This window comes from Sceloporus occidentalis, unplaced genomic scaffold (genome assembly GCF_023333645.1).
Source record: "Sceloporus occidentalis isolate IW3139 unplaced genomic scaffold, rSceOcc1.0.p SCAF_7, whole genome shotgun sequence".
In the NCBI taxonomy this organism is placed as follows: Eukaryota; Metazoa; Chordata; class Lepidosauria; order Squamata; family Phrynosomatidae; genus Sceloporus; species Sceloporus occidentalis.
Window position 1 is genome coordinate 10,935,145 of NW_028316987.1, and position 22,428 is coordinate 10,957,572.

General features: G+C 43.1%; 1 protein-coding gene across 1 annotated transcript in view; it reads right to left on the reverse strand.

Moving 5' to 3' along the window:
* Positions 1-13,658, reverse strand: part of LOC149309168 (thyroid hormone receptor alpha) — a 158,445-nt gene extending 144,787 nt beyond the window's left edge. Inside the window, exon 1 of the mRNA XM_089531886.1 lies at positions 13,602-13,658. The gene's annotated coding sequence lies outside the window, so the exon portion shown is untranslated. The remainder of the gene's footprint in view (positions 1-13,601) is intronic.
* Positions 13,659-22,428: the final 8,770 nt, after the last annotated feature.

Genomic DNA, 22,428 nt, shown 5'->3' on the forward strand with positions numbered 1-22,428 from the left:
CGAAAGCGGCGGCGGAACGAATTAATTTCGTAACCCGGGGTACCACTGTAGAGTCTTTCCAACTGGCATATGATCTTCCTCTCTTTTAACTTCCTTCCACCTTTCCTAGCATTATTGTCTTTTCTAATGAGCATGGTTTATACACATGTACATATTAGTTTAGCACTACTCTTATGTCTGTTTGAAGAGGCATGGTTACGATATACCCAGAAAGTCAGAGAAATGTTATCTCCACACCTTTACAGGTTGTCACATCTTCATTAGTGTTTTGCCAGTCAGTGCCTTTGGGGCCTAATTTTTCCATCAGTCTTTTAATTAAACTACAATGCATCCCCCCAGCAGATAAACAGAAACAGATAGGCTTAAAATTATTAAAATATTATTAAAATATCATTAAAATATTGGCCTAAGAGTGTGTATGTCAAAAGTATTTTAGCAAATGTAAACATTTATTTGTCAGCTGGCATCACTTCATCACCATGTCTTTTTGTTCTTAATTATTTATTCAAAACATATGCATCACTTTTATTTTCCCATTATGGGACTTGAAGATGTACACATGGAATTTTCAACAGGCTCTTTTGCCTGTTAGGGAAGTAATTAGGAGGCCTGAAACAGGAGGGGGAGGAGGTGGGTGGCGCGGCCGCGCAGGGAGGCGGGGGAAGGTGGGTTGGCGCCAAACCGGACCGGGACCGGGAGGGGGTCCCCAAAAGCGGATTTGTCCCAGGGGCCGCCGGGATATGGCATCCCTACCTACAGTGCATAGGAACTGGAGCTCACCCCTGACTGAGTGATCCCTAGCCCAAAATCTCCCCATCCCTTTTTAAAGAAAGTGAAAGAAAGTATAAGTTGAGTCACCCTTATCGGAAATGCTTGGAAGCAGAGGTGTTTTGGATTTTGGATATTTATTTATTTATTTGGATTTCTGAACACCTGTATTTACATAATGAGCTACCTCGGAGATGGAAACCAAGTCTAAACACAATATTTCATTTATGTTTCATATAAAACATATACACACAGCCTGAAATTAATTTTATACATTATCTTTGATAATTTTGCGCATGAAACACACACACACACACACACACACACACACACACACATATATATATATATATATGGAACCATGAGAAAGCAAAGGTGTCACGATCTCAGCCACCCATGAAAAAAAGTTTTGGTTTCTGGAATATTACAGAATTTCAGATAAGGGACACTCAACCTGCATTATCCTATAACAGACAGGACTTGCAATAAAATAAAGCAACAGAGTACAGTACTCCAGTCCAGGATTTCAGACAGAGACATAGAATCATAGAATTGGAAGGGCCCTCATGGACCATTCAAGTTCTGTTCTGTGAAGATCTCCAGCTAAAGCATCCCCAGCAGGTAGCTATCCAGTCTATTTTTAAAAAGCCATTCAAAAAATGAGACCCCATCACCTTTCTAGGCAATTGGTCCCATTGCCACACCAACTGAGTGTCAAGAAGTTCCTTCTACTGTTAAACCAAAATCTACCCGCCTGTAACTTTAGACCATTAGATCTGGTCCTACCCTCTGTAACAGCAGTTAATAGACTTGCTTTTCCTCTCTATGACAGCCCTTGAGGTATTTAAAGAGTGCAATGAAATAATTCCTCAGTCTTCTCTTCACCAAGCTGAAAAAAGCCCAGTTCCTTCAACATTTCCTCATATGTTTTGTTCCCCATACCTCTTATCACCATAGTTGCCCTTCTTTGAACCTGTACCAACTTGTCTATATCCTTCCTAAAATGAGATCCCAAGAACTGGGGGATGAGGTTTGACTAGCACAGAATACAGTGGGACTATAACTTCCCTCATCTTGGAAACTATCCTGTATTAATGCAGGCCAAAATAGCATTCACCTTCTTACATGTCTTCTTTCAAGATATTCCATTCCATTCTCCCTGTTTCCATTTTCTAATTTTATCTCAATAGTAAGTCAATACACCCACTGAGTATGTTCAGCATTGATGAGGTTAATGCTCGGTTTCTCACTGGTCAGGGCTTCCCCAGATCCCAAATATTTTCCCAGGTCCCAAGTACTGTTTTGTATTTATGCAAACCCTGGAGTTTATCAGACAAGGGAAATTGGAAGTATAATCCAATGGCAATCTGAACACAATCATGGGGTTTAACGTTATTGAATGATAGACTATCATACGCAATTTCGGTCAATGGCAAGCAATTTTCGGGCAATGGAAAGTCAGTTCGAATGCAATTCGAATTCACGTAAATTCGCTGAACTAGCGAATTCATGTGAATGAATTCTGACCCCACTTTCTTTTCATTCTAAATTAAGAGAAATTCCTCCCATGTGATAAACTCCCCTGGTGTTCCCTCAGCATGCTGGCACCTTCCTCTTGCACATGCATGATGAATCTTTTTACAACTCAGAAAAGGAATATCATATTAGTTTACAAAGATAATCTCTGAACATGTCAAGAGTGCTCTTCCATTACTGACCAACCTCAGCCTGTCCCAAATACATTTACAATAAATTCAACACATTTGCAATGGAGGAAACAATCTGCCTTTTCAAACAGTTGGCAGAACTCGCAATGCAGCTCTGACCCTGGGCACCTCTGTTTTCAACAATTAAGCGCCAGCCCTTCATCCCTTAACAACCTTCTGAGAACACTCTCTGAATTTCCCCCCAAACACGTCCAGGTTTCTAGCAGTACTCCCATGCCAACACTAAATCTTAAAGAGAGTTCTCCTTACCTGACTGTTCTGATTTACATTTCTGGGGAAATTTAAAATAAAAGAGAAGAAATTCTGCAATGTACTTTAAGAGTGATTATTATTCACCGCTGCAATCATCCCTGCAGACTACCTACTCACCATCCCAACCATCTGGCAGAGTGAGGCTGCTGTCTCAAGAGGTAGATGTGGTGGAAGGGTGAAGAACCTAAGTGAGGTATTGAAAAGCACAGCTGTACATACCTTGCAATTTGTCCCCTGAGCTAGCCTGGTGCCATCAGGTGTGGTGGTTTACTGTGTCCTGTCACCACAGTTGAAGTAAGATTTAACTGCAGGTCTGGTCAATATATGTACATGGTTTGGAGCAGGGGATATCTTATCTTTTACCTCAGACAGCCATATATCTCAGGCCAGTCTTGTGCATTTGTAGGCCTTAGGGATGCAAAATCCATGCACCACAAAAAAGGAGTAAAGTATAGAAGAGGAGCCTGTAGAGGGAGAAACTCTAGTCAGATCCATAGAGATGAACCACAACTCAGACAACCAAGAGGAACCATCTGTCGGGGATGCTTTGATTTAGATTTCCTGCATGGCAGGGGGTTGGACTGGATGGCCCTTGCGGTCTCTTCCAACTCTATGATTCTATGAAGCAACACATACACACACACCAATTTCAGGCAGCCTGGCTTGAAGGTTTAAAGCTATATAGGCTGCATCTGCACTGCAGAAATAATGCTGTTTGACACTGTTCTAACTAACATGGCTCAGTGTTATGGCATCTGGGATTTGTAGTTTGTTGGAGCACTAGGGCTCTCTGACAGAAAAGGCTAAAATCTCACAAAACTACAATTCCCAAAATTCCATAGCACTGAGCTACAACAGTTAAAAGTGGTGTCAATCTGGATTATTTCTGCAGTGTGGATGCAACCTTAATCACACCAATTATGAACGCAACTATCACTTGATTGTTATTGTAGGTTTTTTATTTGTGACCTACTATATTTTTATTATTTAATGTTAATATGTAGTAATGTGTATTATGTTAAATTATTTTTATATAGAATGTACGCCATTGGCAAGCTTTTTTATTTTATTCTATTTTTAACTGATTGTATGTAAAGCGTTGTGTAAATTTACAGCACTCTATAAATAAAGCTTAATAATAATAATAATAATAATAATAGTGATAACTATCAGTGCTATCCCACAATCACCACCAATTTGGATTTCCTTCTAGGTTTAGGAATGGTTGCCACTGCAGATATATCAACACAGTGTTGGCAGGCTGAAAACTTACGATGGCTCCTGTACCCTTAATCTCTGTATAGACGATTGAATGTCAGCAGGTGTTGCTTGTCACCCTTGCTGCAATACCTTTTTCTACACAAGCATTAAAAGTACAGAAGCTCTCTCCAGTTCTCACTGTGGCAATCCTACCTACTAAAGCAGTGATTCCCAAACTTTGGTCCTCCCAACATTTTGAACTGAAGCTCCCAGAATTCCTGACTGTCAACCAAGCTGGCTGGGGCTTCTGGGAGTTGAAGTCTAAAACAAAGAATGACCTAAGGCTGGGAATCACTGTACCAAAGCCACTCCATACAAATGTTCACAGGTCTCATACATCAAGACAAATTGAGCCCGTCACCACAATACAAAAACAGGACTGGGCAATGCGTGGTCTTCCAGATGTTGTTGGACTCCAACTCCCATCAGAACCAGCGAACCTGCAGTCCAACAACATCTGGCAGGCCACACCTTTCCCACCCTTTGCATGATATAGAGCAGTCTTGTGGCTTGCACGGGCAAGCCCTCCAAGTTCAATGAACAACAGCATGCGGGTAATTCCTGACAATATCCAGCCAACGTTCCCCACCCCTTCCCCATGGGCATTTTTATTGGCAGTGTCCCCCTGTGTCTCTTTCTAGAAGGGTGTTCGGGTGGATCTGTAAAGCTCAAACCAGAGCCAGACACAGGCCCAGACCAAGCTTTCCCCTTCCTCCGCCCTTGCCTTCCATCTTCCAAATAGTCTCACTCCCCGGCGGAGCTGTGCCTGTTTTCTTCCTCGCCTGACTTTGAATTGGCCATTTATATTAAAAACCCATTGCAAGAGGATCTCCACGTGCATTTCAGCTGACATCTCTCCGCCCACACGCACCACTCTCTCTCTCACACACACAACACACACACACACAAGCGCAGATTCCAACTACTTATGCCAGCCATGGTGAACTATGCCCCACTTCCAAAGCTAGAGCGAGAGAGAACGGCAGAGACAGAGAGCTAAAGGGTGAAGCCTCCCTTTAGAAACACACAAGATTCAAAGCAAAAGACACATCCCTGTTTAGCTCCAGGCCTCTGCTGAGACCCTGCTGGGGTGGCCTGTGCTGTGCTGTACTGTACTGCACACTGCCTGAATACGTGCAAGGCCACAGCCACGGGGAGGGGCAGCTTGCTTGCTTGCTTGCCTGTGATCAACAAGTTCTTTGCAGACTAAGTCTTCCGTGGCTCCTTTCCAAGAGGGTTTGCCCTTCCTTCATGCCTTACAGGGAATCGGTGCGACTTTCCCCAAAGCAAATAGTGACGAAGAGTGCACAGCGTTCAGCTGGTTGACGGAGACTAGGAGCAGACAGGAAGCCAAAAGACTAGGACAACTGTAGCAGCAAACTTGCAAGCCATGGGCTGGTCTCAGATGAGATTAGAAACCACAAAATCTAACCAAACCAAAACTCGGGATTTACAATTCCCCACCTTTGCCAAGGCTAAACCGAGATCCTCTGAGATCTCATTTTTTGCCACAAACTCACTTGATTGTTTTATGCAAGCCACAACTGCTCAGCCTAAAGCCTAATCTTAATCCTCATTTTAATTTGTAATGTTTCAAATTTTGTGTCCCTATACTGGGAGAAAGGGAGGATATAATAAATATAATAACAACAATCCTAATAATAACAACAACAATCCTATCAGTGATCTAAGTAACACCAACCAGTTTCAGAGGGCCATTATAAGGATGTACTGAGATAAGGGATACTCAGCCTCTATATACATTATCTGGAATTCTGAATTCTGAAATCCAAAAATTGTCCATATGGGTGGCTAGATAGTGACAACTTTGCTTTTTTATTGTTCAGTGTATACAAACTTTGTTTCATGCACAAAATTATTAAAACTATAATGCATAAAATGACCTTCAGGATATGTGTATAAGGTGTATACAAAACATAAATTAATTTCATATTTGGACTTGGGTCCAATCTCCAAGATATCTCATTATGTTGATGAAAATATTACAAAATCAAAAAACAAAAACAAAAACCGTATCTGAAATCCAAAACATTTCCGATCCCAAGAATTTTGGATAAGGGAGATTCAATCTGTAAAGATAGAATTTAAATGGTTCTTTACATCAGGTATTGGGAATCTGGGATCCATGAGGTGCTGCTATACTACAGCTCCCCTTATCCTTGACCAGAGGCCAAGTTAACGAGGACAATGGAAGCTAGACTCCAATAGCCTTTAGAAGGTCATAGAAGCTACATTATCTAAATTATGGTTATCTGGATGCATGCCATTAATATTAGTGCTGAAGGCAAACATCTGTTCTTTCTGGTTTTATTTTTTGTATCTGTATCTGTATTTTATTTTTTGGTGTACAATTTCCCATAGGTTTTAGCCACCATAGTCAATGGTCAGCGACAAAGTCCAAAAACATCTAGAGGACAAATACCTCACTGTAACACAAAATATCAAGGATTTAAATATCAACACTCAGCCTGGGACCTAAAATAACAAGAAGGAAAATGATTTTGCACACATGCGGTGCATTTTTCTCACCGTTGAATGCCCACAACCTCTAGAATATGGGGAGAGGGGATGCATCTTAGTACTTCTAATTTTAGATGTTAATCACTTTCCCCTATTCTAAGCATCAGTCCTCCTTAATAAAACACAGTCAAGAAACATGGCGAAACGTCAGGAATAAACTCTTCTAGAACATGGCCACATAACCCAAAAACTCACAAAAAAACTATGGATGCCGGCCATGAAAGCCTTTGACTTCATAAAACAGTTGTTACAAAAACACAATTCATAGTTCCCTTGCTCAGCAATTTTATGAACACCCTTGAAGACATCCACTTTTTAGTTCAGGGCTGAGCAAATCAATGAATACTGGGATATTACACACACCACACATCACTCACAAATTCACTATTTCCCAGGATGATCTTTCAGAACATAACAGTACACTGCAGGGAATGGTTTTATTTACTCTAGGTCAGAACTGGTGAAATAGTTACTCGCTCTGAGTGATGTTTGCCTAGGGTAGGGGACTCCTCCTTGGAGATCGGATGGCCTTGATTTTGGCACTGGTGGATGATGCCATTGCTGATGGCTGCATTCCCAGAGGCCTCCTTCACCGCAGGACTGAAATCCAGACTGTTGTACTGTGCAAAAGTTCAGTCAGTTCTCCAGTTTCTACAGACAGATAGTGGGTCTCAAGAGAGCGTTTGCTATATCTAGATGAGCACAAGCAAGGTCCAAACCTTTCTATGACCATGAAGTTCTCAATGTGGTCTCAGGCAAGTTTCTATCTCCCAGTCTACATCCCTCCTCATTTAATGTGTTTGTAGCAGCCTTCACCAGCCTGATGCCATCCAGATGACCATGCTGGTACATCCAGATTTGAGCAAGCTGGGAAAAACTGTACTATACAAACTATGAAAAATGGTGTGGTATAGTAGTTAGACAGCTGGACTAAGAATGGAGAGATACAGGTTCTAGATCCCACTGTGCTATGAAATTCACCAGGTGACCTTGAGCTAGTAATTTTCTCACCATGATCTACTCCAAAGGATAAAATTGGAGGAGGAGGAGCCATGTATCCCGCCTTGAGCTCACTAGTGGTAAAATGGGATATAAACGTAACAATTCAGTAAACAACAATCTCCTATTTACAAGTTGTCTGTCAACTTAGGGTGGCCTCATGAATTTCATAGCTTTTTCTTAGGCAAAGAATACTCAGAAATGCTTTTGCCATTTCCTTCCACTGAAATACAGTATAGCCTACACCAGGGGTAGGCAACCCTTTTGAGCCGGGGGCCGGGTTGCTGTCCCTCAGACAACTGGGGGGCCGAAGCCAAAAAATAAATAATTAAATATTTTTTTAAAAATTAAATAAATAAATAAACCGGGACAAATGTAGGGCAACATTTTCAAATGGAGGGCACTTTTTAAATAAAAAATGGAGGACACGCGAAAAAACTTGCTGATTTTTTAAAAAATGTTAAGATAAATGCATGTTTCTGAGGCTTCTATAGACAATTGCCCCCCTTGCCCCTGCGTGCGAGAGGCCAAAGGCCCCGGCGGCAATCAGTGGCAGGACCGGGCTGGGGCCGGTCCCAAGGCCTCGCCGGGCCGCATCCGGCCCGCGGGCTGCAGGTTGCCTACCCCTGGCCTACACTTTCTGGTATTTGTTGGTGATTTCCCAGCCAAGTACTAACCAGGGCTGACCCTGCTTAGCTTCCATTCCACAGATGCCAGCCCCTGATACAACAGGCCCACAGTACCTGTGGTCAACTAAATGTTGTTACCTGTGTACCCAAACTGGTACCTTACACATTACCCTGAACAATGTGCAGATAGACACCAATGCACACAGTACAAAAGCTTACCACACAGTTACACAAGAGGAAACACATGCTGCCATATTAAAACAAAAATATTTCCTAATAAAAAATACTCTAGCAACCTTTGGCCATTATCAGAGACTGACCTGGGACATCTCAGAGAAAGGGGGAAATAACCCAGAGAAAAATAACCCTGTTAGTGTATGCTTAAGTAGAAAAGCCAGAGGGGTGTGTATCCAGAATCCAACATATCATCCTGCAATCTGTTCTATTCATTAGACACCCAGGCTGCAGTCAGTACAGAAAGTAGAGTGAACAAAGGTCCTAGGAAAAGGTCATCCGAAACAAAGGTCAAGTCAGGTGAGATGCAGAGGGCACCGTGGCATTCAGTACTCTGCATCAGTCAACGGTACTACTGTCGGGTGCCACAATACCCCAGCTCATCAGTTCATCTCAACCAAATGTAGACATTTGTCTAGGGTACACAGGTAGTAACATATACTGTACAAGTCGGAAAACCTGTTTTGTTGTTGTTATGAAGCTACTAAAAAAAAGCTCAGCTGCCTGTGTAGTGCACATGTGTTTCACGATCCTGCCTACTGCAGATTAATTTCCACGCTGGCACCTCTAGGAGCCTCAAAACAGATCTGCTAAAATACCACCCGGGCTCAGCTACATGAGAGCAAAGTGTTCATTCACCTCTCAAAGCTATCACATCTCTCTCACACACACAGATGCTGCAGAAAAACAAGACTATAGCCTCTCCACCCTGGCAAGTATCCCTTACACACGCTTTGTAATCCACACAAAATGTTCTACTGAAAGAAACAGGCTACTAGAGTCAGGAACCTAGTGCAAGGGACACTATCGCGGAATCCACACAGACTGCCTTTCCTACACAACTGAATATCCACAATTCATTTCCACAGACCTGGACCAACAGTAGAAAGGCCTCTAAATGTACAACACAACACTTCCTTTTTAGTAATTTAAGTCTTCCTGGAAAAGGCCTCTCTTTTTTTCTTAATCTGCTATGGGGGTAACCAGAGATACAAGTATAGGGTTTGAAGAGACTGCAAGGGACATCTAACCCAACCCCCACTATGCAGGCATACACAATTAAAGAACGAACAAAAAATACCCATCCAATATTAGTTTAAAGACCTTCAGAGGAGAATCTACCAGTCTCTGAGGCAGTCTATTCTACTCTTGAACAGTTCTTACACTCAATAAGTTGTTTCTAATGTTTAGGTGCAATCTAATGTCTAGATAGCAAAAGAAACCTTTTGAAGAAACAACTCGCTGAATCCCCCAACTAGCATGGCTGTGCTGGCTACTGGGACCTGTAAGTCCAAAAAGTGACCAGTGTTCCCATAGTGCTGGCTGACTCTACTTGTTTCTGAATTAAGCTATTTGGCAACAGCACATGAGATTTGGCCTTCCAGAAGTTGAAATCTACTTAACATTGGTAATAGGGTGGCGGGGAGCATTAAGAACTCACATCACACATAGCATTTAAATCAAACAAGGACATTTTCACATCGAAGATAGAGTGATTCTTTAAACTTTTTTGCACCTTTTGGAGGCTTGCATGAATGCTGTTAAAGAGATACATAAAGAAGAATACAGTGGATGTAATGCAGCGGCAGGGGGGGGGGGCAGAGGGAAGCACTTTCAGCACATGACAGATGATTATGCCCCAAGGTTGCCTTAGCTCTTTGCAGTGTTGACAAAACTCTTGCTCTCCCAACATAAGAAAAGAATTTCTAGGTTTGATTTCTGGCTTTGACCTCCTACTTTAAACAAGCTGCATTTCTGGCCTGGCTAAGCCCTCCCTCTGCTTGCTCACAGGCACTCCCTGCAAGCTGCTTTGGGGTGGGCAAGGCAGAGGTCTCGGTCCAGGTCACAACCTTTGCCCTTTTAAGCAGCTACCATCATTTGCCCAACACTTGCAACTTCCTTCAAAGCCTGCCAGCTATAAATTAAAAAGTCACCTGGTACACCTTTTTCTTTTAGCCCCACCAAAGGTAAAAGGTGACCTTGCCATCACCTCCTTTCCATCCCATCCAGAGCAAAAGTCAGCTCCTTTTCCAGAGTCAGGTAAAGTGACAATTAATATTGCATGGGGACAGAACAGTCAAAGACTGGCAAAGAGAGATCTGGGGGGAGGGTGGGCAAGGTAGGAGCCACAGGTTGATGAAAGAAGGCTTGTGTGTGGGGGGAGACAACAGGATACCCTTCCCTTTCCCAGCTGTCTGCAGCAGATCCACAGAGGGCAAGTTGCTTTTCCTCACCTAACCAAGGCAATTCCACCCTGATCTGCTCCAGCCTGCCACCTTTCAAGTTAAGAAACTTATCTCCCAAAAAAAACCAGAGATCTGTGCCACCTCTTTTCAAAGGAAGTGGGTTGAAAGGAGCCTGGCTTGACCCTATCACCTTTTGCTGACCCACACAAGGGGCAGTCTCTGCAGCTATCCTTATGTCACAAACCAGGCCTTCCCCTTCCCTTCCTTCCTCTGAGTCTCCCTCCTCATCTCAACAAGCTAGAGCAAGCAAAAAAGGGGTTGTTTCCCCTACCATCACCAAAAAGCAACAACAACAACAAAAGGAAGGTGGTAAGCTTCCTCTGCAAAGCTAACAAAAATAAAATAAAATTACAAACAACATTGCTGGGGGGGGGGCTGAAAAGTGGTACAGTACAATGAAGCTGAAAAGGATATAGTGGGGTGAAAGTTGAAAAGGGATACAATGAAGTTAGGGGAAGTATTAATGAGATATGTGAAGTCGAAGGCTTTCATGGCCAAAATCCATATTTTTTTGTGGGTTTTTCAGGCTATGTGGCCATGTTCTAGAAGAGTTTATTCCTGACGTTTCACCAGCATCTGTGGCTGGCATCTTCAGAGAAAGATGCCAGCATCTCTGAAGATGCCAGCCACAGATGCTGGCGAAACGTCAGGAATAAACTCTTCTAGAACATGGCCACATAGCCCGAAAAACCTACATTATAGGTACTGGATACTAAATTACATTGGAAGGGGAGGAGGGAGGGGGCTTTGAAAAGTACGTGTTGTAATAATGTCAGTATTTAAGAAGGATTTATCGTGTATGGTGTGTGATATTACGGGCCACGAAACCAATAAATAAAGCACTTTGAAAAAAACAAAACATTTCTAAGACGGGCCAAAGGGGGTGGAGTGAAACAAAGCACCTCCTTGGCCCAGCAGCTTTTGCACTGTTCCAGTTCCTCCCTCTGGCCAGATGCGTGCAAAAACTTGCAAGCTGGCTGAGCTGCTGTGGACATCAACAGGGACAACAATTCAGGCCCCACAAGCGCCTCTTTCTCCCCTGGCCCTGGCAAGTCCATTCCCTTCCTAAAAACATAACAATAATTAAATATTTGACAAGGAAGTTAGGGTCAGCATCAATCGAGAGACATCTCAAGGCTTGCGATAAGAGATATAGATACATATTTTTAAAAAACACCCGCATTAGCAGCCAGGATTAAACCCCCAGCCTAGGCGTGTGTCCCACCGTGGACAGCTGTCACAGTGACAGCAGCAGGAGAGTTGTCAACGTCGGCCCTCTGGACACCCCTTCCTCCAAGGCCAGGATCCCTAATGCATGGGTCCCTTGCCAAAGCATTCCTTCCTGTCCTCCTTTTGGTTGATCAAGCCAAGAAGGGGAACCCATCGCTCACACCCAGACCCTCCCAACATGTTTTCTGGACTGCGGGGGAAGACTGGGGCTGCATCTGCACTGCCGAAGTAATCCAGTTTTGGCACTACTTTTCACTGCCATGGCTCAGTGCTATGCCGTTCTGGGAATGGTAGTGTGTTGTGGGCCCCAGAGGGGCCCACAACACACTACCATTCCCAGAACGGCATAGCATTGAGCCATGGCAGTGAATAGTGCCAAAACTGGATTATTTCAGCAGTGCAGATGCAGCCTGGCGCAGTCAAAGTTAAATCCAGCTCAACCGGAAAAATGGGCCTTGCTGCCAACGTTGAAGGAAGACTACGCAGTCCCCCTCAAACCCCCCTCCAGGCTTGTGATCTGCCAGCCACATGCCAAAACCTCCTTATTTTTAAAGAAAATATTGACCCATCTTTCTTTCTCCCCCCCCCCACACACTTTTTTTTTCAACACCCAACAGGAAAGGGAAAAAACAACAACAACCAAAAAAACACACCCTCCCTCCCTTTTGCCAAACTCCTCCACCATCTCAAAGCCAATGTCAAAAAAAACCCCAACAAAATAGTTTCCTGGCTTTTGCAAAAGAGGAAAAAAAAGAGTTGTGTGTTTGCTTTGTATAAAAAGGACACAGACACAAATAAGTAACAACGCAATCCAAGGAAGCAGGGACTCCACACTGCAAATAGTAGGAAGTCCATGCAAGCTCAAAAAACACAAAAGGAGGGAAGATATTAATCCCAAACTAAGACACACACACAAACACTTCTTGCCAGTTGCAAGGAGTACAATTTTTAATCCCTATGGGAAATTTGTGTATTTTGTTTCTTTTTTGGAAAGGGGGGGGGGGGGAAGAAACCACTCCAAATCCCATCCCCTTTCCCTGCAAAAAAAACCAAGTTGGCACCCATCTCCAAACACGCAGTAAGCAAACCAGCCCCAAAAAACAACCACAAACACAGACACAAAACACAACATTGTTATTATTTTTTTAAAAAAGGTTAGTGTCTCCAACTACAGAGCTGTCTTTAACCCTCCTGAGCCTCCTCTCCCCTATATATATATATATATATAGCCCCTCCTTGAAACACTTACACACTCTCTCCATTACTGGAGGGAGGCAGAACATATAGATATATAGGTTAATGCCAAAAGAGGGGGATGGGAAAGAGAAGTGATGAGATTAAACCAGGGGGGGAAGGGGGAGAGGAGGAGGAGGAGGAGGAGGAGGAGGCATTGCTCTTCACCAAATTCCAAAGGCTACACAACCCCCCCAATCCCTTTGGGGGGAAATGGGGGGGATCTCTCTCTGTCCTTTCCCCCACCCCCCTTTTTGCCCCATTTCCCCTTCAGATTTGCAACGTTGGCAGTGACAGGAACAGCTGCCATGGGACAGAGAGACAGCTGGAAAAAAAAGAGAATTGGGGGGTGGAAGGGGGGGAGACATGGGGAAGACATATTGGGGGCTCCACAAGGAAAGACACCTCTCCAAATAATAATAATGATAATAATAATAAAACAATCCACCCACCCAACCAGCCAAAAGATTGCAATGATCTACCTTTTTTGGGTTGCTTTTGCTGCTAGTCCTGGATCTTCTTCTTCTTTTCTCTCTCTCTTCTCCCCCCACAACCCTCCCACCCACCCCCTGGATTTTTACTATTATTTTTTGCAAGCAGGAAGCTGCCCCCCTCCTTCCTTTTTTATTTTAATTTTTAATAATTTTGCCTTTCCAAGCTGGAGTGTTTTTCCTCCCCTGCTTTGCTTCTTCTTCTGGGTGCAGCTCCAAAGGAGGAGGAGGAGGAGGAGGAGGAAGAGGAGGGTGGCCAAGGAAAAGAGAGGCAAGGGGGCTGCTGTTGTAAAGATCCTCCTGGCTTTGGGCAGCAGCAGCAGCAGAGCCTGGTGTGTCACTATAGAGCTGGGGAAATGGGCTCCGGAGGCGAAGGGAAGGAGGCCGGCCTGGCTCCTCCTTCCTCTCCTTCGCTTCTCCTCCTCCTTCTCTTCCTTCTCTTCCTCCTCCTCTTCTTCTTTCCCCAGAGCTGCTGCTGCTGCTGCTGCTGCTGCTGCTGCTCCTCCTCCTGCCTTGGCTAACGCCTGCACCCTGCAGGCCATGATGGGAGCACTTGGAGTGGAGGACAGGTCCTGGGAAAGGAGGACAGGCCCCCTCCTTGGGTTTCTGCCCCCCCTTTTGCAAAATGGAGGGCAGCTCAGAAGGAAAAAAAATGGAGAGAGGGGGACCCACAGGGGGAAAAAAGCTCAAAGCACTCATGGAAGTGTATCACTTCAAGGCTTCAAAAGGAAGACATGTTGCAGTTCTTTCCTGGAGGGAAAGTTGAGATGGAGGGCAGGTCTTGGAAAAAGAGGACAGGCCCTGGTCACCCTGAGGACCAGGCCTTGCAAAATGGAGGGCAGCCAAGATGAAAAAATGGAGGAGAGGACCCATAGAGAAAAGCTCAAAACATTAATAGAAGTGTCACTTCAAGGCTTCAAAAGGAAGACATGTTGAGATTCTTCCTGGAGGGAAAGTTGAGATGGAGGGCAGGTCCTGGTCCCCCCCACCCAGGACCAGGCCTTGCAAAATGGAGGGCAGCCCAGAAGGAAAAATGGAGGGAGGTGAGGACCCACAGGAAGAAAAAAGGAAATAAGCTCAAGGCAGATAAAAGTGTCACTTCAAGGCTTCAGAAGGAAGACATATAGTTTCAATTCTTCCTGGAGGGAAGGTCTTTGAGATGGAGGACAGGTCTTGGTCAACCTGAGGACCAGGCCATGCAAAATGGAGGGCAGCCCAGAAGGAAAAATGGAGGGAGGTGAGGACCCACAGGAAGAAAAAAGGAAATAAGCTCAAGGCAGATAAAAGTGTCACTTCAAGGCTTCAGAAGGAAGACATATAGTTTCAATTCTTCCTGGAGGGAAGGTCTTTGAGATGGAGGACAGGTCTTGGTCAGCCTGAGGACCAGGCCTTGCAAAATGGAGGGCAGCTAAGATGAAAAAATGGAGGAGAGGACCCACAGAAAAAAAGCTCAAAACATTAATAGAAGTGTCACTTCAAGGCTTCAAAAGGAAGACATGTTGCAATTCTTCCTGGAGGGAAAGTTGATATGGAGGGCAGGTCCTAGTCTCTTCCCCCCCAACCAGGACTAAGGCCTGCAAAATGGAGGGCAGCCCTGAAGAAAAAAATGGAGGTGAGGAGGACACACAGGGAAAAATGCTCAAAGCACTCATGGAAGTGTCACTTCAGACTTTAAGGAAGACATGTTGCAGTTCTTACTGGAAAGAAAGTTGAAATGGAGGACAGGTCCTGGTCCCCCTAAGGACCAAGCCCTGCAAAATGGAGGGCAGCCGAGAAGAAAAAATGGAGGAGAGGACCAACAGGAAAAAAACACCCCCTCAAAACATTCATAGAAGTATCACTTCAAGGCTTCAAAAGGAAGACATGTTGCAATTCTTCCTGGAGAGAAAGTTGAGATGGAGGGCAGGCCTTGGAAAAGGAAGACAGGTCCTGGTCACCCTGAGGACCAGGCCCTGCAAAATGGAGGGCAGCCCAGGAAAAAAAAGGAGGGGGAGGGTCCATAGAAAAGCTCAAAACACTAATAGAAAAGTCAAGTCAGACTTTTCAGGCTTCAGAGGGAGGACATGTTACGATTCTTCCTGGGACGAAAGTTGAAATGGAAGGCAGGCCCTTGGTTGTCTTCAGACACATTGGGGACATTGAGCATTAACGTGAAAATAACCTGCACAGAAAATGGACAAAACTGACCGATTTTACTTTTGGGAGAATCCCAAAAATAAAAAGCAGTCAATTTTGTCCCCTTTATGTACAGGTTAATGCTGGATTAATGCTCAGTGCCCCCAATGTTGTGTGAAAATGATCCCGTTTTTGTGGGATTTTTCCATTTTAAATCTTGTTTCTGCACAGGATAAATCCTGTGATAAAATGAGTGTTTTGAGCTTCTTCTTTTTTGGTCCTGTCTCTACGTTGTTCTTGACTATCCCACATTTGACGAGGCCTTTTCCCCCTTTGCTGTTATGACACCATGGTATGGATGCCAAATTCCCTTCCTCCTTTCCCAGTCCCATCCTCCATCCTGATACAAATGAAGAGGGGCACTTAAATAGGCATTTTATTCTTTCTCTTCTCCACTACCCTTGGTATGTAACTAATTTTACTGACTGATTAACATATCCCGGGGTAGCTCTATTGACCATGTAGTGAAGTACAATAAAATCCCAAATCCACAAAACAGTGATATTTTTACAGGCAGTGTGACCAGATATCCTCCTTTTCCAGGACATGTCCTACATTTCTACTTTCTGTCCAGGAGGAATTACAAAATGTTCTTCTTTTGGAACATGATGAATTGACTATGAGTGTTTTTAGCTTTTATTTTGTGATGTTGCAGTGCATTGTCCTCCTTTGCAGTTAGGAAACCTTGGGGCACGCAGACCCTACCTCTCATCACCCCATACCCAGAGAGAAGAAAACCAAGGGGGAGAGAGAGAGAGAGAGAGAGAGCTCTGATCCCAAGCCTGGATTCCTGTGACATACATATACATACACTGAAGCGCACACACATACAATGCTCTCCGAGTTCTCTGCTTTCTTGCCGTGTGGTTGCAGCGCGATGCACAAAAAGTGTGCAGACTTGCCAACCTGAGCAAAGAAACAACCCTGCACAAGGAATTCTTCGGCCTCTCAGTAAAACATATTTACTTGGGGCATCCCTTGTAAAAAGGATTTGACCCAGCCCAGGGTGACCAGACATCCTCCTTTTCCAGGACATGTCCTACATTTCCAGGAGCCCTGGTGGCACAGTGGTTAAATGCCAGTACTGCAGCCACAAGGTTGTGAGTTCAATCCTAGGGTTCCAAGGCTGACTCAGCCTTCCATCCTTTTGTGGGTTGGTAAAATGAGTACCCAGCTTTTGGAGGGGCAATTGGCTTACAGATTGTAAACCACTTAGAGAGTGTTGAGTTCACTGATAAGTGGTATAGAAGTGTAAATGCTATTGCTATTGCTACATTTCAACCTTCTGTCCAGGAGGAATTTCAAAACATCCTCCATTTTGAGCATGATTAAGGAGCATGAATTTACTTTTATATTACATTTTTCTTGAATGCCCTATATGTTGTAGTGCCTTGTCCTCTTTTGTGGTTATGACATCTGGTTACCTTGTCCCAGCCAAATAGTGTTTTTTATCTGGCAGTAATTGCCACTGAATCTGATACAAGCTGGACAGTGAAGAAAGTGGATAAGAAGAAAATCAACTTGGCATAGTGGTTTGGGTGCTGGACTGTGACTCTGGAGACGAGGGTTTGATTCCCAAGCCAGCCATGAAATCCCCTGAGTGACCTTGGGCAAGTCACCTTCTCTCAGCCTCAGAGGATGGCAATGGCAAATCTCTGAACAAATCTTGCCAGGAAACCCCCATGATAGTTGCAAATGACTTGAAGGCAAATGACTTAAAGGCACACAACAGCAAGAAGCTGAAGAGTGCTGAGGATACCACGGACAGCCAAAAAGACCCCCCCAAAAAAAGGGGGGGTGTCCTTGAACAGATTAGGTCTGATTTCTCCCTGGAAGCCAAAATGATCAAATTGAAGCTGTTGTACTTTGGCCACATCATGATAAGGCCTAACTCACTAGAAAAGACAATAATGCTAGGAAAGGTAAAAAGTAATAGAAAGTGAAGACCACATACCAGTTGGATAGATTCAACTAGGGAGGCCAGAGGCAGGGATGTAGCCAGGATTTTGGGAAGGGGGGGGTCCAGACTAAGTGCCACCATTATAAAGGGGCTTGGGTGCGGCGGTGCAGCAGAAGGCGCCATTCATTATATCTAACGTAAGGGGGGGGTCCAGACCCCACGGACCTCCCCCCCCCTTAGCTACGTCCCTGCCAGAGGCCTGAATTTGTAGGACTTAAGCAGAACAGTGGAGGACAGAGGGGCTTGAAGAGGTCTCAATCCATAGAGTCACTATGAGTTGAGGGCCACTTAAGGGCAGTTAACAAGTACTCATAGAATGTCTACTTTTTTTAAAAGGGGAGGTATTGAGTTAAAATTAGTGTTGTCGAATATTTTTCCCCTTGGGAAAATTTTGCTATACCTTGAACAGCCATACAACAGATAGGAGTAGGTAAAAGGGTGCCCCATTGCTGATCCTCCAGGTGTTTTGCATGCTGAATTTTTGCCTGGTGTGCATCTGTTAACCTTTCTAACTAACCAAATAAACCAACCTCTTGTTTAAAGTCTTGGTAAGAGCCCCCCTCCCTTCTCCTTGGCCCAAGGTGCAGTTTGAAAGCACATGGTGATGTACTAATAATACTTTCTGAACTTAAGCAGGTCTAAGAGATCACCTGTCTAATCCGTATGCTTCCTGATTTCACTGGAAGAAATTCAGGATTGAATTGAAATAAACAAGTTCATCATTTCCTCCCAACAAATGACAGCAGGCTCAGTTTAGTTGCTGACTAACTAATAAACATTGGGCATAAGAAGGAAAAGGGGGGAAAGACAAGAGAAGATGAATCTAGGAGTAACTTTGAGACTGATTTGTTTTCTGCATGTGATGCATCTGAGGAAGTGGACATGAGTCCACAAAAGCTTATGTTGAAATATATCAGTTGGTCTCAAAGGTATTTCCAAATCCCTCCTGCACCCTCCTTTTCCTTCTCAAGTTGAAATGGATTAACATATATTCAGTAACCATGTATAGATTTGTTAATTATCCTGTGAAAAGGCCCTGAATAAAAGATAAGATCTGTGACACATGGTTAGTAAGAAGAAGTGCACCGTTCCATACCTCAATATATACTCATCCCTCTACATTTGTGGCTTTGACTTTTGCGGCTTTGATTATTCACAGATTTTATGAATATGTTCTCTCTAGGAATATCTAGGTCCCCCAGCACAACTCTCTGACCAACTTTAACCAAAGGTCACACTGAAAGACCTAGAGATTCCTAAAGGGAATACTCCACTAGGCCTTTGTAGTTCCTCCAATGCAATTCTGTGGTCAATGTCTGGCAGATGTTGACCACAGACTTCCACTGGAGGACCTGAAGATTCCTAGAGAGGTGGTCTCTCAAGTAAAAACATAGTGGTTTTGTTATTTGCATTTTTCCACATTCGTGGGGGTCCTGTGCCCCTAACCCCAGCAAATGTGGAGGGAAGAGTGTCGTTCAGGATACAAAAGCGAAGCAAGCTAAATCAACAAATCCATAAGCAGCAATAATGGGCATTTATGAGGAATTATAATATGAAGGTTGTTTTTCTTTTTCAATAGTTGAAGGCTGTGTCCAATAATAAACAGTATGGATTAATTTAGCACAGTGCTTCTCAAGCTTTGATCCTCCAGGTATTTTGAACTTCACCTCCCAGAAACATCAGCCAACGTAGCCAATGGTCAGGAATTCTAGGAACTAAAACCCCAAACCTTTGGAGTGCCAGTATCACTGCTTTAGTAAAATGAAACAAATAACAGACACAAACAACATACCATAAGGGAGTGTCTAGAGAGTTGTTGGATATGGGCTAAATAACCAAAATCTCTGTAACCTGTGGTCCTTCAGATATTGTTGGAATCCATTTTTCCATCAGCCTTGGCTATCCCAATGGAAGGATAGGAATCACAGATTAATGCCATCTGGAGGGCAGCAGAATCTCCACTTCTTCATTAACCCATAAGAAAGATGGGTTACTGGTCTCTGGAAAGTTGTTGGTGCCTTCAAGCATTGTGGCTCTGTCTTTCCGTCTTTCTGATCTGTTTCCACTAGTTGTGGATAGTTCTGCCTCATCTTTGCAGGGGATGGTTTATTTAACACCTCCCCAAACAGCAACCAAACAGAAGTGTTTACACATGCACACAGAGTGATGGCTGTCTGTTACATTTGTACATGAGTTACTGCCATGAGCTGGCCTCATTCCAGTCGGGAGGGTACACTCCACAGAGAGACTCATGCAGAAACATAAGGGTTTTTCTGAGAGGCTAATTCTAGATCAGCAGTATCTTGTTGATGAACCAGATTAATGGACTGAAGCCCTTTTAATCAGCTAAAATGACACCAGAAGCAGGTACCATCTTAAAAAAAAAGTTTTAAAAAACATTGAATAAGGCTATCAAGGGCTATTAGCTATGAATGATGGCTATACATGCTACCTCCACATTCAGAGGCAATATGTTGCTGTGGAATACCAGCAAGAAAAAGACTTTCATATTTTGCTTGTGCATTTCCCAGACTCATCAGGCTGAACACTAGATGAAACAGTAAGCCTTTTGGCTCTGCATAGACATGTACATGTGGAAGGGGAAATGCCATGTCTAAAATTAACTAGAAATGTAATGAGGCAACCTTTACTTTTAAAAACTGTTTTCAAAACATTATGGTAAACAATTATTTACAAAACCTGCAAATGGTTGTAATGGCTCTGATGCATATCTAATGGATGGCGGTGGGAGGAATTAATTGTGATAATTTGTTAAACAGACAGGTGAGCTTTTGTCATACACTGGAAGACTTGTTATAATTGTCCTCGTTTTTAAAAATTCCCCTTCTCAACCTGAGTTTGGGCTGCATGTTCAGACCAATGTGTTGTTCAGATCCCAAAGGTCCTTTAACAAATACATATCTACCTCTTAAATCACATAGCATGGTTTCTGTGTTTGTAATTTGTAACTTTAATAAAAGGTTTTTTAATGTTCCCTGTCTCTAGTTTGCAAAACACTCTGTAAGTGGCAGATGCTTTTTAGAAGATGCGTTCTTATTTATTTATTATTAAAATATATAGTATTTCATTATATGATCTGGAATGACTTGCTATAAAATTAGTCTAAGCCAGGGTTTCTCAGCCTAGGAACTCTAGAATTCTGCAAGACGGTTGGACTGGGGTCTTGTGGGGCTTGTTGTTTTTATTGTTGTGTATTGTACAAACTTTGTTACCCGCCTCGGCCCCCCAAATGGAAGAGGCGGGATATAAATAAATATTTTATTATTATTAGGGGTTCCATAACAGATTATGATTTGGAAAAAAAACATTTTTTTAGCTATACATATAATAATTTTTATGCAGGTGTTTGGTGACACTTGAACATTATTTCAAGAGTTTCTCTAGGGTAAAAAGGTTGAGAAAGGTCAGTTTAAACAATTTAAATTTTAAGCAACCATAATTTAAATATTATACAAACATGTTACACAACTGAACAATTAAAATAATTTGAATAATGATCTCTTTCTCTCACTTACTCTCACACACAAAAAAGGAACACCTCTTCTATGATACTGCCTACTTTCCCCAAAAAACAATTTTATGCATATGTATATGTATTCCAGTTTAGGCTGTAATTCTATGCAAATTTATTAAGCAGTAAGAGTTGTTGTATACAATGGGACTTACTTCTGAGTAAACATGTTACAGTAGAAGTGAGCAAATGCAACCCTCCAGATGTTTTTGGACTGCAACTCCCAACAGCCTTAGCAAGCATAGCCAATAGTGAGGTATATGGTGGGACTTTTCGAACAAAATCTGGAGGGGTGTATTTATGTGTTATGGGACTGTACTGTTAATTGATGAAAACAGGTACAAATCATCTAAGGCTGCAGAGCTATGCATAGTTTCCTGGGAGTAAGCTCCAAGGAAAATAGTGGGATTTCTGAGTAAATATACATTGGATTGCACTAAGATTTCTTTAATTGACTAAGAACTCTGGTTAATCTTTACTCTTCCCCACTCACACAGTAAGTCATAGAGAATTATGTGGGTGGGCTCCGTCTTTTACACAGAGTAACTCTTTTTGGGTGTAAGAATGATGTGTGTCTCCAAATTTCAATTCATGCTGTATGAAATTGGAAAACATTGCTTTATACTTCTGCCTTGCTGCATGTAGGCCTCGGTAGCTAAGAGTGTTCTGACTGCTTAATACTGCAAAAGGTAGAAATATCAGTGAGATTAAAGGTACCTGACATTCAAGCAAATGTAAAATCTGTCATGGAAATTATGGAATATGGCAGAGTTAGAAACATTAATAAGCCCAATAAGAATCAGAATGGTGGCGAGATCAACCTTAACTGGGAAATTAGCTGGACCTTTTTCACTAGGAAATTCACCAGGAAATACTTATTAATTCTGTAAGCAGCCTGTAAGAGTGATAATAGAGTCATATACAGAAATTATACATGCAATTATATGTTGGTGTATACAAGGTGCTGAAGGGAAGGAACTGGCAAAAACCACCTAGAGGCTGCTGCCACATTGCAGAATTAATGAAGTTTGACACTGTGTTACCTGCCATGGCTCCATCCTATAGAATCCTAGTAGCTTGTTGTGGCACCAGAGCTTTCTGTCAGAGAAGGCAAAATATCCCACAACAAAAACTACAAATCCCAGAATTCC